Genomic DNA, 23,242 nt, shown 5'->3' with positions numbered 1-23,242 from the left:
AGATGACTGTGTAGGTATTTCCATGTTTACAGATGACGGTGTAGATATTTCCATGTTTATAGAGATAGCCATGTAGATATTTCCATGTTTATACAGATAGCGGTGTAGGCATTTCCATGTTTATAGAGATAGCGGTGTAGATACTTCCATCTTTATACAGACAGCGGTGTAGCTATTTCCGTGTTTCTACAGATTGCGGAGTAGATATTTCCATGTTTCTACAGATAGCGGTGTAGATATTTCCATGTTTATACAGATATTGGTGTAAATATTTCAATGTTTATACAGATAGCGGTGTAGTTATTTCCATGTTTATGCAGATGGTGGTGTTGATATTTCCATGTATATACAGATAACGGTGTAGATATCCCCATGTTTATGCAGATAGCAGTGGAGATAATTCCATGTTTATACAGATAGTGGTGGAGATATTATCATGTTTCTGCAGATGGCGGGGTAGATATTTAAAAGTTTACACAGATAGCGTTGTAGATATTTCCATGTTTAAACAGATAGCGGTGTAGTTACTTCCATGTTTATACAGATTGCAGTGTAGGTATTTCCATGTGTATAGGGAGAGCGGTGTAGATATTTCCATGTTTATACAGATGATTGTGTTGATATATCCATGAGTATACAGATGTCAGTGTAGATATTTCCATGTTTATACAGATGGAGGTGTAGTTATTTCCATCTTTTCACAGATAGCAGTGTAGATATTTCCATGTTTACACAGATAACAGTGGAGATATTTCCATGTTTATACACAATGCGGTGTAGGTATTTCCAAGTTTATACAGATAGCGGTGTAGATATTTCCATGTTTATAGAGATGGCGGTGTAGATATTTCCATGTTTATACACATAGCGGTGTAGCTATTTCCATGTTTATAGAGATAGCGGTGTAGATACTTCCATGTTTATACAGAAGACTGTGTAGATATTTCCATGTGTATACAGAAGGCGGTGTAGATATTTCCATGTTTATACAGATGGAGGTGTAGATTTTTCCATGTTTATAGAGATGACTGTGTAGTTACTTCCATGTTTATACAGATGGCAGTGTAGATGTTTCCATGTTTATAGAGATAATCATGTAGATATTTCCATGTCTATACAGATAGCGGTGTAGTCATTTCCATGTTTATAGAGACAGTGGTGTAGATATTTCCATATTTATACAGATAGCGGTGTAGTTATTTCCATGTTTATACAGGTAGAGGTGTAGATATTGCCATGTTTATACAGATGGCGGTGTAGGTATTTGCACCTTTCTACAGATGGCAGTCTAGATATTTCTATGTTTATACAGATGGCGGTGTAGATATTTCCATGTTTATAGAGATGGCGGTGTTGATATTTCTATGTTTATAGAGATAGCAGTGTAGATAATTCCATGTTTATGGAGATAGCGGTGTAGATGTTTCCATGTTTATACAGGTAGAGGTGTAGGTATTTCTATGTGTATAGAGATAGCGGTGCAGATGTTTCTATATTTATACTGATGGCTTTGAAGATATTTCCATGTTTATACAGATAGCGGTGTAGTTATTTCCATGTTTAAGCAGATAGTTGTGTAGATATTTCCATGTTTATACAGATAACGGTGTAGATATTTCCATGTTAATACAGAAAGCGGTGAAGATATTTCCATGTTTATACAGATAGCGGTGGAGATATTATCATGTTTCTGCAGATGGCGGTGTAGATATTTAAAAGTTTATACATATAGCGGTGTAGATATTTCCATGTTTATACAGATAGCGGTGTAGATATTTCCATGTTTATACAGATAGCGGTGTAGGTATTTCCATGTTTATAGAGATAGCGGTGTAGAGATTTCCAAGTTTATACAGAGGACTGTGTAGATATTTCCATGTGTATACAGACGGCAGTGTAGATATTTCCATGTTTATACCGATGGAGGTGTAGATTTTTCCATGTTTATACTGATAACTGTAGATATTTCCATGTTTTTACAAATGGCGGTGTAGTTATTTCCATGTTTATACAAATAGCGGTGTGGGTATTTCCATGTTTTACAGATACCACTGTAGATAATTCCATGTTTATAGATTTGGCTGTGTAGGTATTTCTATGTTTATAGAGATAGTGGTGTAGATATTTCGAAGTTTAAAATGATAGCGGTGTATATATTTCCATGTTTATACAGATCGCGGTGTAGGTACTTCCATTTTATACAGATGGCAGTGTAGATATTTCCATGTTTATACAAACGGCAGTGTAGATATCTCCATGTTTATAGAGATGGTGGTGAAATATTTCCATGTTTATACAGATAACTGTGTATATATTTCCATGTTTATACAGATGGCGGTGTAGATATTTCCATATTTATAGAGATAGCGGTGTAGATATTTCCATGTGTATATAGATAGCGGTGTAGATATTTCCATGTTTATAGAGATAGCGGTGTAGATATTTCCATAGTTATTCAGATATCGGTGTAGATATTTCCATGTTTATTCAGATGGCGGTGTAGATATTTCCATGTTTATACAGATTGTGGCATAGATATTTCCATGTTTATAAAGATAGCGGTGTAGATATTTCCATGTTTATAGTGATGGCGGTGGAGGTATTTCCATGTTTATAGAGATAGCGGTGAAGATATTTCCATATTTATACAGATAGCGATGTAGGTTTCTCCATGTTTATACAGGTAGCGGTGTAGATATTTCCTTCTTAATGCATTCGTGGTGTAGATATTTCCATGTTTATACAGATAGCGGTGTTGATATTTCCATGTTTATACAGATTGTGGTGTAGATGTTTCCATGTTTAAACAGATAGCGGTGTAGATATTTCCATGTTAATACAGATAGCGGTGGATATATTTCCATGGTTATACAGATAGCGGTGCAGATATTTCCATGTTTATAGAGATGACAGTGTAGATATTTCCAAGTTTATACAGATGGCAATGTAGCTATTTCCATGTTTATAGAGATAGCGGTGTAGATATTTTCATGTTTATACAGATGGCGGTGTAGGTATTTCCATATTTATAGAGATAGCGGTGTGGATATTTCCATGTTTATACAGATGACTGTGTAGATATTTCCATGTGTGTACAGATGGCGGTGTAGATATTTCCATGTATATACAGATGGAGGTGTAGATTTTTCCATGTTCATACAGATGACTGTGTAGATATTTCCATGTTTTTACAGATGGCGGTGGAGATATTATCATGTTTATACAGACGGCGGTGTAGACATTTCCATGTTTATACAGATAGTGAGGTAGATATTTCCATGTTTATACAGAATGTGGTGTAGATATTTCCATGTTTATACAGATACCGGTGTAGATATTTCCACGTTTATACAGATGGCGGTGCAGATATTTCCATGTTTATACAGATAGCGGTGTAGATATTTCCATGTTTATACAGATTGCGGTGTAGGTATTTCCATGTTTATGGGGATAGCTGTTTAGATATTTCCATGTTTATACAGATGACAGTGTATATATTTCCATGGTTTTATAGATGGCGGTGTAAATATTTCCATGTTTAAACAGATAGCAGTGTAGTTATTTCCATGTTTATACAGATAGCGGTGGAGATATTCCCATGTTTATGCAGATAGCGGTGGAGATACTTTCATGTTTATACAGATGTTGGTGTAGATATTTCCAAGTTTATACAGATAGCGGTGTAGATATTTCCATATTTATAGACATAGCTGTGTATATATTTCCATGTTTATACTGATAGCGGAGTAGGTATTTCCATGTTTATAGTGATAGCGGTGTAGATATTTCCAAGTTTATAGAGATGACTGTGTAGATATTTCCACGTTTATACAGATGGCATTGTAGATATTTCCAAGTTTATACCGATGGAGTTGTAGATTTTACCATGTTTATACAGATGAGTGTGTAGATATTTCCGTGTTTTTACAGCTGACGGTGTAGATACGTCCATGTTTATACAGATAGCCGTGTGGGTATTTGCATGTTTATACAGATAGCGGTGTAGATATTTACATGTTTATAGAGATGACTGTGTAGATATTTCCATGTTTATACAGATAGTTGTGTAGATATTTCCATGTTTATACAGATGACTGTGTAGATATTTCCATGTTTATACAGATGTCGGTGTAGATATTTCCATTTTTATGCAGATGGCAGTGTAGATATTTCTATGTTTATAGAGATGGCTTTGTAGATTTTTCCATGTTTACAGAGATAGCCATGTAGATATTTCCTTGTTTATACAGAAAGCGGTGTAGGCATTTCCATGTTTATAGAGATTGTGGTGTAGATATTTCCATGTTTATACAAATAGCGGTGTAGATATTTCCATGTTTATACATACAGCGGTGTAGATATTTCCATGTTTATACAGAGAGCGGTGTAGATATTTCCATGTTTATACAGATAGCGGTGCAGATATTTCCGTGTTTATACAGATAGCGGTGTAGATATTTCCATGTTTATACAGATTTCGGTGCAGATATTTCCATGTTTATAGGGATCGTGGTGTAGATACTTCCATGTTTATACAGATCACTGTGTAGATATTTCCATGTTTTTACACATGGGAGTGTAAATATTTCCATGTTTAAACAAATAGCGGTGTAGATATTTCCATGTTTATACATATAGCGGTGTAGGTATTTCCATCTTTATAGAGATAGCGGTGTAGGTATTTCCATGTTTTAACAGATGACTGTGTAGATATTTCCATGTGTATACAGATTGCGGTGTATATATTTCCATGTTTATTCAGATGGAGTTGTAGATTTTTCCATGTTTTTACAGATGACTGTGCAGATATTTCCGTGTTTTTATAGATGGCGGTGTAGATAATTCCATGTTTATACAGATAGCGGTGTAGATATTTCCATGTTTATACAGATAGCAGTGTAGATATTTCCATGTTTATACACATAGCGGTGGAGATATTTCCATGTTTATAGAGATATCGGTGGAGATATTATCATGTTTACGCAGATGGCGGTGTATATATTTACAAGTTTATACAGATAGCGGTGTAGATATTTCCATGTTTATACAGATAGCGGTGTAAATATTTCCTTGTTTATACATATTGCGGTGTAGGTATTTCCATGTCTATAGGGATAGGGGTGTAGATATTTCCATGTTTATACAGATGACTGTGTAGGTATTTCCATGTTTTTAGAGATGACGGTGTAGATATTTCCTTGTTTGTACAGATAGCGGTGTAGGTATTTCCATGTTTATAGAGATAGCAGTGGAGATATTTCCATGTTTACACAGATGGCTGTGTAGATATTTCCATGTGTATACAAGTGGCTGTGTATGTATTTCCATGTTTTCACAGACGGAGGTGTAGTTGTTTCCATGTTTATACAGATGACTCTGTAGATATTTCCATGTTTTTACAGATGGCTGTGTAGATATTTCCATGTTTATACAGACAGCGGTGTGGCTATTTCCATGTTTATACAGGTAGCGGTGTTGATATTTCCATGTTTATAGAGATGGGTCTGTAGATATTTCCATGTATATACAGATGGCTGTGTAGGTATTTCCATGTTTATACTGATGGCAGTGTATATATTTCTATGTTTATACAGAGAGTGGTGTATATATTTCCATGTTTATGCAGATGTCTGTGTATGTATTTCCATGTTTATCCAGATGACTTAGTAGATATTTCCATGTTTATAGAGATAGCCATGCAGATATTTCCATGTTTGTACAGATAGCGGTGTAGACCTTTCCATGTGTATAGAGATAGCAGTGTAGATACTTCCATATTTATACAGATAGCCGTGTAGATATTTCCATGTTTATACAGATAGCGATGTAGATATTTCTGTGTTTATACAGAGAGCAGTGTCAATATTTCCATGTTTATACAGATCGTTTTGTAGATATTTGCATGTTGACACAGATAGCGGTGTAGATATTTCCATGTTCATACTGATAGCGGTGTAGATATTTCCATGTTTATACAGATAGCGGTGTAGATATTTCCATGTTTATACACATAGCAGCGGAGATATTTCCATGTTTATAGAGATAGCGGTGGAGATATTTCCATGTTTATACAGATGGCGGTGTAGATATTTCCATATTTATACAGATAGCGGTGTAGATATTTCCATGTTTATACAGTTGGCAGTGTAGATATTTCCATGTGTATACAGATGGAAGTGTACATATTTCCATGTTTATAGAGATGGTTGTGTAGATATTTCCATGTTTATGCAGATGACTGTGTAGTTATTTCCAGGTTTATACAGATGGCGGTGTAGATATTTCCATGTTTATAGAGAGAGCGGGGTAGATATTTCCATGTTTACACAGATAGCGGTGTAGTTATTTCCAAGTGTATAGAGATAGCGTTGTAGATATTTCCATATTTATACAGATAGCGGTGTAGATATTTCCGTGTTTATTCAGATGGTGGTGTAGATATTGTAATGTTGATACAGATGGTGGTGTAAATATTTCCCTGCTTATACAGATAGCGGTGTAGATATTTCCATATTTATATAGATAGCGGTGTAGATATTTCCATGTTTACACAGATATCGGTGTAGATATTTCCATCTTTGCACAGGTTGCGGTGTAGATATTTTCATATTTATACAGACAGCGGTGTACATATTCCATGTTTATACAGATAGCGGTGGAGGTATTTCCATGTTTATGGAGATAGCGGTTGAGATATAACCTTGTTCATACAGATAGCGGTGTGGCTATTTCCATGTTTATACAGGTAGCGGTGTAGATATTTCCATGTTTATAGAGATGGGACTGTAGATATTTCCATGTATATACAGATGGCTGTGAAGGTATTTCCATGTTTATACTGATGGCAGTGTATATATTTCTATGTTTATACAGAGAGTGGTGTAGATATTTCCATGTTTATGCAGATGTCTGTGTATGTATTTCCATGTTTATACAGATGACTTAGTAGATATTTCCATGTTTATAGAGATAGCCATGCAGATATTTCCATGTTTGTACAGATAGCGGTGTTGACATTTCCATGTGTATACAGATAGCAGTGTAGATACTTCCATATTTATACAGATAGCCGTGTAGATATTTCCATGTTTATACAGATAGCGATGTAGATATTTCTGTGTTTATACAGAGAGCAGTGTCAATATTTCCATGTTTATACAGATCGTGGTGTATATATTTGCATGTTTACACAGATAGCGGTGTAGATATTTCCATGTTCATACAGATAGCGGTGTAGATATTTCCATGTTTATACAGATAGCGGTGTAGATATTTCCATGTTTATACACATAGCAGTGGAGATATTTCCATGTTTATAGAGATAGCGGTGGAGATATTTCCATGTTTATACAGATGGCGGTGTAGATATTTCCATATTTATTCAGATAGCGGTGTAGATATTTTCATGTTTATACAGTTGGCAGTGTAGATATTTCCATGTGTATACAGACGGAAGTGTACATATTTCCATGTTTATAGAGATGGTTGTGTAGATATTTCCATGTTTATACAGATGACTGTGTAGTTATTTCCAGGTTTATACAGATGGCAGTGTAGATATTTCCATGTTTATAGGGAGAGCGGGTAGATATTTCCATGTTTACACAGATAGCGGTGTAGTTATTTCCATGTGTATAGAGATAGCGTTGTAGATATTTCCATATTTATACAGATAGCGGTGTAGATATTTCCGTGTTTATTCAGATGGTGGTGTAGATATTGTAATGTTGATATAGATGGTGGTGTAAATATTTCCCTTCTTATACAGAGAGCGGTGTAGATATTTCCATATTTATATAGATAGCGGTGTAGATATTTCCATGTTTACACAGATAGCGGTGTAGATATTTCCATCTTTGCACAGATTGCGGTGTAGATATTTCCATATTTATACAGACAGCGGTGTACATATTTCCATGTTTATACAGATAGCAGTGGAGATATTTCCATGTTTATGGAGATAGCGGTGGAGATATTTCCATGTTCATACAGATAGCGGTGTGGCTATTTCCATGTTTATACAGGTAGCGGTGTAGATATTTCCATGTTTATAGAGATGGGTCTGTAGATATTTCCATGTATATACAGATGGCTGTGTAGGTATTTCCATGTTTATACTGATGGCAGTGTATATATTTCTATGTTTATACAGAGAGTGGTGTAGATATTTCCATGTTTATGCAGATGTCTGTGTATGTATCTCCATGTTTATACAGATGACTTAGTAGATATTTCCATGTTTATAGAGATAGCCATGCAGATATTTCCATGTTTGTACAGATAGCGGTGTAGACATTTCCATGTGTATAGAGATAGCGGTGTAGATATTTCCATATTTATACTGATAGCGGTGTAGATGTTTCCGTGTTTATACAGATAGAGGTGTAGATATTTCCATGTTTGTAGACATGGCTGTGTAGATATTTCCATGTTTATACAGATGGCAGTGTAGATATTTCCATGTTTATACAGACACTGGTGTATATATTTCCATGTTTATACAGATGACTGTGTAGTTATTTCCATGTTTATACAGATGGAAGTTTAGCTATTTCCATGTTTATAGAGATGGCCGTGTAGATATTTCCATGTTTATACCGATAGCAGTCTAGACATTTCCATTTTTATAGAGATAGCGGTGTAGATATTTCCACACTTACACAAATAGTGGTGTAGATATTTCCATGTTTATACAGAGCGCGGTGTAGACATTTCTATCTTTCTATAGATGGCACTGTGGATGTTTCTATGTTTATACAGATGGCGGTGTAGATATTTCCATGTTCATACAGATGGCGGTGTAGATATTTACATGTTTTTGCAGATGGCTGTGAGGATATTTCCATGTGTATAGAGATGGCGGTGTTGATATTTCTATGTTTATAGAGGTAGCGGTGTAGATAATTAAATGTTTACAGAAACGGCGGTGTAGGTATTTCCATGTTTATAGAGACAGTGGTATAGATATTTCCATGTGTATACAGACAGTGGTGTAGATAATTACATGTTCATACAGATAGCGTTGTTGGTAATTCCATGTTTATACAGAGAGCGGTGTAGATATTTCCATGTTTATACAGCTTGCGGTGTAGGTATTTCCATCTATATACAGATGGCAGTGTAGATATTGCCACGTTTATACACATAGCGGTGTAGATTTTTCCATTTTTATACAGATAATGGTGTATGTAGTTCCATGTTCATGGAGCTGGTGATGTAGATATTTCCATGTTTATAGAGATGACGGTGTAGACTTTTGTATGTTTATAGAGATAGCGGTGGAGATAAGTCCATGTTTATAAAGATGACGGTGTAGGTATTTCCATGTTTATAGAGATAGTGACGTAGATATTTCCATGCTTATACAGATAGCGGTGTAGATATTTACATGTCTATACAGATAGCGGTGTAGATATTTCCATGTTTATACAGATAGCGGTGTAGATATTTCCATGTTTATACAGATAGTGGTGTAGCTAATTCCATGTTTATACAGATGGCAATGTAGATATTTCCATGTTTATACACATAGCGGATTAGATGTTTTAATGTTTATAGAGATGTCGGTGTAGATATTTCCATCTTTATAGAGATGGTGGTGTAGATATTTCCATGTTTATGGAGCTAGCAGTGTAGTTATTTCCATGTGTATAGAGATAGCGGTGTAGATATTTCCATGTTTACAGTTGGCTCTGTAGATATTTCCATGTTTATACAGATTGCAGTGTAGATATTTCCACGTTTATAGAGATGGTGGTGTAGATATTTCCAAGTTTATACAGATGACTGTGTAAATAGATCCATGTTTATACAGATGGCAGTGTAGATATTTCCACGTTTATAAAGATCGTGGGGTAGATATTTCCATCTTTCTATGGATGGTAGTGTAGATATTTCCATGTTTTTAAAGAAAGCGGTGTTGGTATTTCCATGTTTATACATATAGCGGTGTAGATATTTCCATGTTTATACAGCTCGCGGTGCAGACATTTACATATTTATACAGATGGCACTGTAGATATTTCCAAGTTTACACAGATGACGGTGTAGATATTTCCATGTTTACACAGATGGCGGAGAAGCTTGTTACATGTTTATGGAAATGGCACTGTAGATATTTTCAGGTTTATAGAGATGGCGGTGTAGATATTGCCATGTTTACAGAGATAGCGGTGTAGATATTTCCATGTTTATAGAGATAGCGGAGTAGGTATTTCCATTTTTATAGAGATAGCGGTGTAGATATTTCCATGTTTATACAGATGGCTGTGTAGACATTTTCATGTCTATACAGATGGCATTGTAGATATTTCCATGTTTATAGAGATGGTGGTGTTTATATTTCCATGTTCATACAGATGACTGGGTAGATATTTCCAAGTTTTTACAGATCGCAGTGTAGATATTTCCATGTTTACAGTGATAGCGGTGTAGATATTTCCCTGTTTATACAGACACCGGTGGAGATATTTCCATGTTTATACAGATGGCGGTATAGATTCTTTCATCTTTATAAATATGGCAGTGAAATTTCAATGTATACACAGATGTCGTTGTAGATATTTCCATGTTTATACAGATGGCGGTGCAGATATTTCCATGTTTATACAGATGGCGGTATAGATATTCCCATGTTTATAGAGATGGCGGTGTAGATGTTTCCATGTTTCTACACATGGCGGTGTAAATATTTCCATGTTTGCACAGAGAGCGGTGTAGATATTTCCATGTTTACACAGATAGCGGTGTAAATATTTCCATATATATAGATACCAGTGTAGAAATTTGCATCTTTACACAGATAGCGGAGTAGATATTTCCATCTTTACACTGATAGCGGTGTAGATATTTCCATCTTTTCACAGATAGCGGTGTAGATATTTCCATGTTTCCACAGACAGCGGTGTAGATACTTCCATGTTTACACAGATAACGGTGTAGATATTCCCTGTTTACACAGATAGCATTGTAGAAATTTCCATGTTTAGAGAGATAGCGGTGTAGTTATTTCAATGTTGATACAGATAGCGTTGTAGATATTTCCATGTTTATACAGATAGCAGTGGAGATAATTCCATGTTTATACACATAGCGGTGTAGATATTTCCATGTTCGTAGAGACAGGGGTGTAGATATTTCCATGTTTATACAGATGGCTCTGCAGATATTTCCATGTTTATACAGAGGACTGTGTAGATATTTCCAACTTTATAGACATGGCGGTGTAGATATTTCCATGTTTATTTAGATGGCGGTGTAGATATTTCCAAGTTTATAGAGATGGCGGTGTAGATATTTCCATGTTTATAGAGATGGCGGTGTAGATATTTCCATGTTTATAGACATAGCGGTGTAGGTATTTCCATGTTTATAGTGATAGCGCTGTACATATTTCCATGTTTATTTAGAAAGTGGTGAAGATATTTCCATGTTTTTACAAATAGCGGTGTTGATATTTCCATGTTTATAGTGATAGCGGTGTAGATATTTCCATGTTTATTTAGATAGCGGTGTTGTTATTTCCATGTTTATACAGATAGCGTTGTTGCTGTTTGCATGTATTTACACATGGCTGTGTAGATCCTTCCATGTTTATACAGATCGTGGTGTAGATATTTCTATGTTTGTACAGATCGCGGTGTAGGTATTTCCATCTTTCTACAGATGGCAGTGTAGATATTTCCATGTTTATACTGACGGCGGTGTAGATATTTCCATCTTTATATAGATGGCGGTGTATATATTTCCTTGTTTATGAAGATGGCGGTGTAGATTTTTCCGTGTTTATAGACGTGGCGTTGTTTATACCTCCATGTTTATAGATATAGTAGTGTAGATATTTCCATGCTTATAGAGAAAGCGGTGCTGGTATTTCCATGTTTATAGAGATAGCGGTGTAGATATTTCCATTTTTATTCAGATAGTGGTGTAGATAATTCCATGTTTAAACAGATAGCAGTGTTGTTATTTCCATGTTTATATAGATAGAGGGGTAGATGTTTCCATGTTTATACAGCTCGCGGTGTAGATATTTCCATCTTTATACAGGTGGCAGTGTAGATATTTCCATGTTTATACGGATGGCGGTGTAGATATTTCCATGTTTATACGGATGATGGTGTAGATATTTCCATGTTTATACAGATAGTGGTGTAGGTATTTCCATGTTTATGCAGATGGTGGTGTAGGTATTTCCATGTTGATGCAGATGGTGATGTAGATATTTCCAAGTTTATAGAGATGGTGGTGTAGATATTTACATGTTTATAGAGATAGCTGTGTAGATATTTATAATTTTATAGAGATAGCGGTTTAGGAATTTCCATGTTTATATTGATAGCGGTGTAGATATTTCCATGTTTATAGAGATAACGTAGTAGTTATTTCCATGTTTATACAGATATCGGTGTTGATATTTCCATGATTATACAGATAGCGGTGTAGATATTTACATGTTTATAGAGATAGCAGTGAAGTTATTTCCATGTTTATACAGAAGACTGTGTATTTATATCCATCTGTATACAGACGGCATTGTAGATATTTCCATGTTTATACAGTTGGTGGTGTAGATGTTTCCATGTTTATACAGAAGACTGTGTTGATATTTCCATGTTTTTACAGATGGCGGTGTAGATATTTCCATAGTTATAGAGATAGCGGTGTAGATATTTCCAGGTTTATACAGATAGCGGTGGAGATATGTCTATGTTTATACAGATAGCAATGGAGATATTTCCATGTTTATACACATAGCGGTGTAGATATTTCCATGTTTACACAGATAGCGGTGTAAATATTTCCATGTTTATACAAATGGCTGTGCAGATATTTCAATGTTTACAGAGGGCTGTGTAGATATTTCCATGTATATACAGATGTCAGTGTAGATATTTCCATGTTTATACAGATGACTCTGTAGATATTTCCATGTTAATACAGATCGCGGTGTAGATATTTCCATGCTTATAGAGATAGCGGTGTGTATATTTCCATGTTTATAGAGACAGCGGTGTAGATATTTCCACATTTATACAGATAGTGGTGAAGATATTTCCATGAATATACAGGTAGAGGAATAGGTATTTCCATGTTTATACAGATCGCGGTGTACGTATTTCCACCTTTCTACAGTTGGCAGTGTAGATATTTCTAGGTTTATAAAGATGTCGGTGTAGATATTTCCATGTTCATAGAGATAGCGGTGAAGATGTTTCCATGTTTATACAGGTAGAGGTGTAGGTATTTCCATGTGTATAGAGAAAGCGGTGCAGTTGTTTCTATATATATACTGATGACTGTGTAGATATTTCCATGTGTATACAGATGGCAGTGTTGATATTTCCATGTTTATACAGATGTTGGTGGAGGTATTTCCATGTTTATACAGATGACGGTGTAGATATTTCCATGTTTTTACCGATGGCGGTGTAGATATTTCCATGTATAAACAGATAGCGGTGTAGATATTTCCATGTTTATACAGATAGCGGTGGAGATATTTCCATGTTTTACAGATTGCGGTGTAGATATTTCCAAGTTTATACAGATAGTGGTGTAGATATTTCCATGTTTATACAGATATCAGTGTAGATATTTCCATGTTCATACAGATAGCGGTGTATGTATTTCCATGTTTACAGAGATAGCGGTGTTGATATTTCCATGTTTCTACAGATGGCTGTGTAGATATTTCCATGTGTATACAGATGGCAGTGTAGGTATTTCCATGTTTATACACATGGAAGTGTAGTTATTTCCCTGTTTATACAGATGACTCTGTAGATATTTCCATGCTTTCACAGATGGCGGTGTAGATATTTCCATGTTTATAGAGATTGCGGTGTGGCTATTTCCATGTTTATACAGATAGCAAAGTAGATATTTCCATGTTTATAGAGATGGCTGTGTAGATATTTCCATGTTTATACAGATGGCAATGTACACATTTCCATGTTTATACAGATAGTTGTGTAGATATTTGCATGTTTATACAGATGACTGTGTAGGTATTTCCATGTTTACAGATGACGGTGTAGATATTTCCATGTTTATAGAGATAGCCATGTAGATATTTCCATGTTTATACAGATAGCGGTGTAGGCATTTCCATGTTTATAGAGATAGCGGTGTAGATACTTCCATCTTTATACAGACAGCGGTGTAGCTATTTCCGTGTTTCTACAGATTGCGGAGTAGATATTTCCATGTTTCTACAGATAGCGGTGTAGATATTTCCATGTTTATACAGATATTGGTGTAAATATTTCAATGTTTATACAGATAGCGGTGTAGTTATTTCCATGTTTATGCAGATGGTGGTGTTGATATTTCCATGTATATACAGATAACGGTGTAGATATCCCCATGTTTATGCAGATAGCAGTGGAGATAATTCCATGTTTATACAGATAGTGGTGGAGATATTATCATGTTTCTGCAGATGGCGGGGTAGATATTTAAAAGTTTACACAGATAGCGTTGTAGATATTTCCATGTTTAAACAGATAGCGGTGTAGTTACTTCCATGTTTATACAGATTGCAGTGTAGGTATTTCCATGTGTATAGGGAGAGCGGTGTAGATATTTCCATGTTTATACAGATGATTGTGTTGATATATCCATGAGTATACAGATGTCAGTGTAGATATTTCCATGTTTATACAGATGGAGGTGTAGTTATTTCCATCTTTTCACAGATAGCAGTGTAGATATTTCCATGTTTACACAGATAACAGTGGAGATATTTCCATGTTTATACACAATGCGGTGTAGGTATTTCCAAGTTTATACAGATAGCGGTGTAGATATTTCCATGTTTATAGAGATGGCGGTGTAGATATTTCCATGTTTATACACATAGCGGTGTAGCTATTTCCATGTTTATAGAGATAGCGGTGTAGATACTTCCATGTTTATACAGAAGACTGTGTAGATATTTCCATGTGTATACAGAAGGCGGTGTAGATATTTCCATGTTTATACAGATGGAGGTGTAGATTTTTCCATGTTTATAGAGATGACTGTGTAGTTACTTCCATGTTTATACAGATGGCAGTGTAGATGTTTCCATGTTTATAGAGATAATCATGTAGATATTTCCATGTCTATACAGATAGCGGTGTAGTCATTTCCATGTTTATAGAGACAGTGGTGTAGATATTTCCATATTTATACAGATAGCGGTGTAGTTATTTCCATGTTTATACAGGTAGAGGTGTAGATATTGCCATGTTTATACAGATGGCGGTGTAGGTATTTGCACCTTTCTACAGATGGCAGTCTAGATATTTCTATGTTTATACAGATGGCGGTGTAGATATTTCCATGTTTATAGAGATGGCGGTGTTGATATTTCTATGTTTATAGAGATAGCAGTGTAGATAATTCCATGTTTATGGAGATAGCGGTGTAGATGTTTCCATGTTTATACAGGTAGAGGTGTAGGTATTTCTATGTGTATAGAGATAGCGGTGCAGATGTTTCTATATTTATACTGATGGCTTTGAAGATATTTCCATGTTTATACAGATAGCGGTGTAGTTATTTCCATGTTTAAGCAGATAGTTGTGTAGATATTTCCATGTTTATACAGATAACGGTGTAGATATTTCCATGTTAATACAGAAAGCGGTGAAGATATTTCCATGTTTATACAGATAGCGGTGGAGATATTATCATGTTTCTGCAGATGGCGGTGTAGATATTTAAAAGTTTATACATATAGCGGTGTAGATATTTCCATGTTTATACAGATAGCGGTGTAGATATTTCCATGTTTATACAGATAGCGGTGTAGGTATTTCCATGTTTATAGAGATAGCGGTGTAGAGATTTCCAAGTTTATACAGAGGACTGTGTAGATATTTCCATGTGTATACAGACGGCAGTGTAGATATTTCCATGTTTATACCGATGGAGGTGTAGATTTTTCCATGTTTATACTGATAACTGTAGATATTTCCATGTTTTTACAAATGGCGGTGTAGTTATTTCCATGTTTATACAAATAGCGGTGTGGGTATTTCCATGTTTTACAGATACCACTGTAGATAATTCCATGTTTATAGATTTGGCTGTGTAGGTATTTCTATGTTTATAGAGATAGTGGTGTAGATATTTCGAAGTTTAAAATGATAGCGGTGTATATATTTCCATGTTTATACAGATCGCGGTGTAGGTACTTCCATTTTATACAGATGGCAGTGTAGATATTTCCATGTTTATACAAACGGCAGTGTAGATATCTCCATGTTTATAGAGATGGTGGTGAAATATTTCCATGTTTATACAGATAACTGTGTATATATTTCCATGTTTATACAGATGGCGGTGTAGATATTTCCATATTTATAGAGATAGCGGTGTAGATATTTCCATGTGTATATAGATAGCGGTGTAGATATTTCCATGTTTATAGAGATAGCGGTGTAGATATTTCCATAGTTATTCAGATATCGGTGTAGATATTTCCATGTTTATTCAGATGGCGGTGTAGATATTTCCATGTTTATACAGATTGTGGCATAGATATTTCCATGTTTATAAAGATAGCGGTGTAGATATTTCCATGTTTATAGTGATGGCGGTGGAGGTATTTCCATGTTTATAGAGATAGCGGTGAAGATATTTCCATATTTATACAGATAGCGATGTAGGTTTCTCCATGTTTATACAGGTAGCGGTGTAGATATTTCCTTCTTAATGCATTCGTGGTGTAGATATTTCCATGTTTATACAGATAGCGGTGTTGATATTTCCATGTTTATACAGATTGTGGTGTAGATGTTTCCATGTTTAAACAGATAGCGGTGTAGATATTTCCATGTTAATACAGATAGCGGTGGATATATTTCCATGGTTATACAGATAGCGGTGCAGATATTTCCATGTTTATAGAGATGACAGTGTAGATATTTCCAAGTTTATACAGATGGCAATGTAGCTATTTCCATGTTTATAGAGATAGCGGTGTAGATATTTTCATGTTTATACAGATGGCGGTGTAGGTATTTCCATATTTATAGAGATAGCGGTGTGGATATTTCCATGTTTATACAGATGACTGTGTAGATATTTCCATGTGTGTACAGATGGCGGTGTAGATATTTCCATGTATATACAGATGGAGGTGTAGATTTTTCCATGTTCATACAGATGACTGTGTAGATATTTCCATGTTTTTACAGATGGCGGTGGAGATATTATCATGTTTATACAGACGGCGGTGTAGACATTTCCATGTTTATACAGATAGTGAGGTAGATATTTCCATGTTTATACAGAATGTGGTGTAGATATTTCCATGTTTATACAGATACCGGTGTAGATATTTCCACGTTTATACAGATGGCGGTGCAGATATTTCCATGTTTATACAGATAGCGGTGTAGATATTTCCATGTTTATACAGATTGCGGTGTAGGTATTTCCATGTTTATGGGGATAGCTGTTTAGATATTTCCATGTTTATACAGATGACAGTGTATATATTTCCATGGTTTTATAGATGGCGGTGTAAATATTTCCATGTTTAAACAGATAGCAGTGTAGTTATTTCCATGTTTATACAGATAGCGGTGGAGATATTCCCATGTTTATGCAGATAGCGGTGGAGATACTTTCATGTTTATACAGATGTTGGTGTAGATATTTCCAAGTTTATACAGATAGCGGTGTAGATATTTCCATATTTATAGACATAGCTGTGTATATATTTCCATGTTTATACTGATAGCGGAGTAGGTATTTCCATGTTTATAGTGATAGCGGTGTAGATATTTCCAAGTTTATAGAGATGACTGTGTAGATATTTCCACGTTTATACAGATGGCATTGTAGATATTTCCAAGTTTATACCGATGGAGTTGTAGATTTTACCATGTTTATACAGATGAGTGTGTAGATATTTCCGTGTTTTTACAGCTGACGGTGTAGATACGTCCATGTTTATACAGATAGCCGTGTGGGTATTTGCATGTTTATACAGATAGCGGTGTAGATATTTACATGTTTATAGAGATGACTGTGTAGATATTTCCATGTTTATACAGATAGTTGTGTAGATATTTCCATGTTTATACAGATGACTGTGTAGATATTTCCATGTTTATACAGATGTCGGTGTAGATATTTCCATTTTTATGCAGATGGCAGTGTAGATATTTCTATGTTTATAGAGATGGCTTTGTAGATTTTTCCATGTTTACAGAGATAGCCATGTAGATATTTCCTTGTTTATACAGAAAGCGGTGTAGGCATTTCCATGTTTATAGAGATTGTGGTGTAGATATTTCCATGTTTATACAAATAGCGGTGTAGATATTTCCATGTTTATACATACAGCGGTGTAGATATTTCCATGTTTATACAGAGAGCGGTGTAGATATTTCCATGTTTATACAGAGAGCGGTGCAGATATTTCCGTGTTTATACAGATAGCGGTGTAGATATTTCCATGTTTATACAGATTTCGGTGCAGATATTTCCATGTTTATAGGGATCGTGGTGTAGATACTTCCATGTTTATACAGATCACTGTGTAGATATTTCCATGTTTTTACACATGGGAGTGTAAATATTTCCATGTTTAAACAAATAGCGGTGTAGATATTTCCATGTTTATACATATAGCGGTGTAGGTATTTCCATCTTTATAGAGATAGCGGTGTAGGTATTTCCATGTTTTAACAGATGACTGTGTAGATATTTCCATGTGTATACAGATTGCGGTGTATATATTTCCATGTTTATTCAGATGGAGTTGTAGATTTTTCCATGTTTTTACAGATGACTGTGCAGATATTTCCGTGTTTTTATAGATGGCGGTGTAGATAATTCCATGTTTATACAGATAGCGGTGTAGATATTTCCATGTTTATACAGATAGCAGTGTAGATATTTCCATGTTTATACACATAGCGGTGGAGATATTTCCATGTTTATAGAGATATCGGTGGAGATATTATCATGTTTACGCAGATGGCGGTGTATATATTTACAAGTTTATACAGATAGCGGTGTAGATATTTCCATGTTTATACAGATAGCGGTGTAAATATTTCCTTGTTTATACATATTGCGGTGTAGGTATTTCCATGTCTATAGGGATAGGGGTGTAGATATTTCCATGTTTATACAGATGACTGTGTAGGTATTTCCATGTTTTTAGAGATGACGGTGTAGATATTTCCTTGTTTGTACAGATAGCGGTGTAGGTATTTCCATGTTTATAGAGATAGCAGTGGAGATATTTCCATGTTTACACAGATGGCTGTGTAGATATTTCCATGTGTATACAAGTGGCTGTGTATGTATTTCCATGTTTTCACAGACGGAGGTGTAGTTGTTTCCATGTTTATACAGATGACTCTGTAGATATTTCCATGTTTTTACAGATGGCTGTGTAGATATTTCCATGTTTATACAGACAGCGGTGTGGCTATTTCCATGTTTATACAGATTGCAATGTAGCTATTTCCATGTTTATAGAAATGGCTGTGTAGATATTTCCAGGTTTATACAGATAGCGGTGTGGATATTTCCATGTTTATACAGATAGCGGTGTAGGTATTTCCAAGTTTATACAGATAGCGGTGTAGGTATTTCCATGTTTATAGAGACAGCGGTATAGATATTTCCATGTTTACACATATAGCGGTGTAGGTATTTCCATGTTTATAGAGATAGCGGTGTAGATATTTCCATGTTTAAACAGATGACTTTGTAGATATTTCCATGTGTATACAGATCACGGTGTAGATATTTCCATGTTTATTCAGATGGAGGTGTAGATTTGTCCATGTTTATACAGATGACTGTGTAGATATTTCCGTGTTTCTACAGATGGCGGTGTAGATATTTCCATGTTTATACAGATGGAAGTGTAGATATTTCCAAGTTTATATAGATAGCGGTGTAGATATTTCCATGTTTATACAGACAGCGGTGTACATATTTCCATGTTTATACAGATAGCAGTGTAGATATTTCCATGTGTATACACATAGCGGTGGAGATATTTCCATGTTTATACAGATATCGGTGGAGATATTATCATGTTTACGCAGATGGCGGTGTAGATATTTACAAGTTTATACAGATAGCCGTGTAGATATTTCCATGTTTATACAGATAGAGGTGTAGATATTTCCTTTTTCATACATATTGCGGTGTAGTTATTTCCATGTCTAAAGGGATAGCGGTGTAGATATTTCCATGTTTATACAGATGACTGTGTAGGTATTTCCATGTTTTTAGAGATGACGGTGTAGATATTTCCATGTTTATACAGATAGCGGTGTAGGTATTTCCATGTTTATAGAGATAGAGGTGGAGATATTTCCATGTTTATACAGATGGCAGTGTAGATATTTCCATGTGTTTACAGGTGACTGTGTATGTATTTCCATGTTTACACAGATAGAGGTGTAGATATTTCCATGTATATACAGAAGACTGTGTAGCTATTTCCATGTTTTTACAGATGGCGGTGTAGATATTTCCATGTTTATACAGATAGCGGTTTGTCTATTTCCATGTTTATACAGATTGCATTGTAGATATTTCCATGTTTATAGAGATAGCAGTGTAGATATTTCAAAGTTTTACAGATAGCAGTGCATATATTTCCATGTGTATACAGATGGCAGTGTAGATATTTCCATGTTTATACAGATAGTGGTTTAGATATTTCCATGTTTATACAGATGTCTGTGTAGGTATTTTTATGTTTACGCAGATGGCAGTGTAAATATTTCCATGTTTACAGTGATAGCCATGTAGATATTTTCATGTTTATAGAGATAGCAGTGTAGACATTTCCATGTTTATAGAGATAGCGGTAAATATATTTCCATATTTATGGAGATAGAAGTGTAGATATTTCCATGTTTTTACAGGAAGAAGTGTAGGTGTTTCCATGTGTATAGAGATAGCGGTGCAGATGTTTCCATATTTATACTGATGGCTGTGTAGATATTCCCATGTGTATACAGATGGCATTGTAGTTATTTCCAAGTTTATACATATGGAGGTGAAGTTATTTCCATATTTATACAGATGACTGTGTAGATATTTCCATGTTTTTACAGATGGCGGTGTAGATATTTCCATGTTTATACAGATAGCAGTATAGATATTTCCATGTTTATACAGATAGTGGTGTAAATGTTTCCATATTTATACAGATGACTGTGTAGGTATTTCCATGTTTATACAGATGGCGGTGTAGATATTTCCATGTTTATGGAAATAGCCATGTAGATATTTCCATGTTTATACAGATAGAGGTGTAGACATTTCCATGTTTATAGAGATAGCGGTGAAGATATTTCCATGTTTATACAGATAGCGGTGTAGTTATTTCCATGTGTATAGAGATAGCGGTGTAGATATTTCCATGTTTATACAGATGACTGTGTAGATATATCCATGTCTATACCGATGGCAGTGTAGATATTTCCATATTTATACAGATGGAGGTGTAGATATTTCCATGTTTATACAGATGACTGTGTAGATATTTCCAAGTTTTTACAGTTGGGGGTGTAGATATTTCCAGGTTTATACAGATAGCGGTGTGGCTATTTCCATGTTTATACAGATAGCTGTGTAGATATTTCCATGTTTACAGAGATGGCTGTGTAGATATTTCCATGTTTATACAGATGGCAGTGTAGATATTTCCATGTTTATACAGATAGTGGTGTAGATATTTCCATGTTTATGCAGATGGCGGTGTAAATACTTCCATGTTTACAGTGATAGCCATGTAGATATTTTCATGTTTATAGAGATAGCAGTGTAGACATTTCCATGTTTATAGAGATAGTGGTGAAGATATTTCCATATTCATAGAGATAGAAGTTTATTATTTCCATGTTTATACAGGTAGAAGTGTAGGTGTTTCCATGTGTATAAAGATAGCGGTGCAGATGTTTCCATATTTATACTGATGGCTGTGTAGATATTTCCATGTGTATACAGATGGCAGTGTAGTTATTTCCAAGTTTATACACATGGAAGTGAAGTTATTTCCATGTTTATACAGATGACTGTGTAGATATTTCCATGCTTTTACAGATGGCTGAGTAGATATTTCCATGTTTATACAGATGGCAGTATAGATATTTCCATGTTTATACAGATAGTGGTGTAGATGTTGCCATATTTATACAGATGACTGTGTAGCTATTTCCATGTTTATACAGATGGCGCTGTAGATAATTCCATGTTTATAGAGATAGCCATGTAGATATTTCCATGTTTTTACAGATAGCGGTGTAGATATTTCCATGTTTATAGAGATAGCGGTGTAGATATTTCCTTGTTTATACAGACACCGATGTAGATATTTCCATGTTTATTCAGATAGCGGTGTAGATATTTCCATGTTTATAGAGTTATGGTTTTAGATATTTCCATGTTTATATAGATAGCGGTGTAGAGTCTTTCCATGTTTATAGAGATACCGTTGTAGATATTTCCATGTTTAGACAGATAGCAGTGTAGACATTTCCATGTTTATAGAGATAGCGATGTAGATATTTCAAAGTTTTACAGATAGCAGTGCAGATATTTCCATGTGTATAAAGATAGAGGTGTAGATATTTCCATGTTTATAGAGATAGCGCTGTAGTTATTTCCATGTTTATATAGATATCAATGTAGATATTTCCATGTTTATGCACATAGTTTTGTTGATATTTCCATGTTTAAGCAGATAGCGTTGTAGATATTTCCATGTTTCTACGGATAGCGTTGTAGATATTTCAATGTATATACAGATAGCGGTGTAGATATTTCCATTTATATTCAGATCGCGGTGTAGATATTTCCATGTTTATAGAGATAGCGCTGTAGATATTTCCATGTTTATAGAGATAGCGGTGTAGATACTTCCTTGTTTATACAGATAGCGGTGTAGATATTTCCATGTTTATGCAGATACCGTTGTAGATATTTCCATGTTTATACATATAGCGGTGTAGATATTTCCATGTTTCTAGAGTTAGCGATGTAGATATTTCCATGTTTATACAGATTTTGGATTAGGTATTTCCATGTTTACACAGATAGCGGTGTAGATATTTCCATGTTTATACAGATAGTGGTGTAGATATTTCCATGTTTATAGAGATAGTGGTTGAGATATTTCCATGTTTATACAGATGGCTGTGTAGATATTTCCATGTTTATAGAGATGGCAGTGTAGATATTTCCATGTTTATAAAGATGGCGG

Source organism: Pan paniscus, chromosome 16 (assembly GCF_029289425.2).
Source record: "Pan paniscus chromosome 16, NHGRI_mPanPan1-v2.0_pri, whole genome shotgun sequence".
Lineage (NCBI taxonomy): Eukaryota > Metazoa > Chordata > Mammalia > Primates > Hominidae > Pan > Pan paniscus.
Note: the sequence above shows the minus strand (reverse complement) of the source record.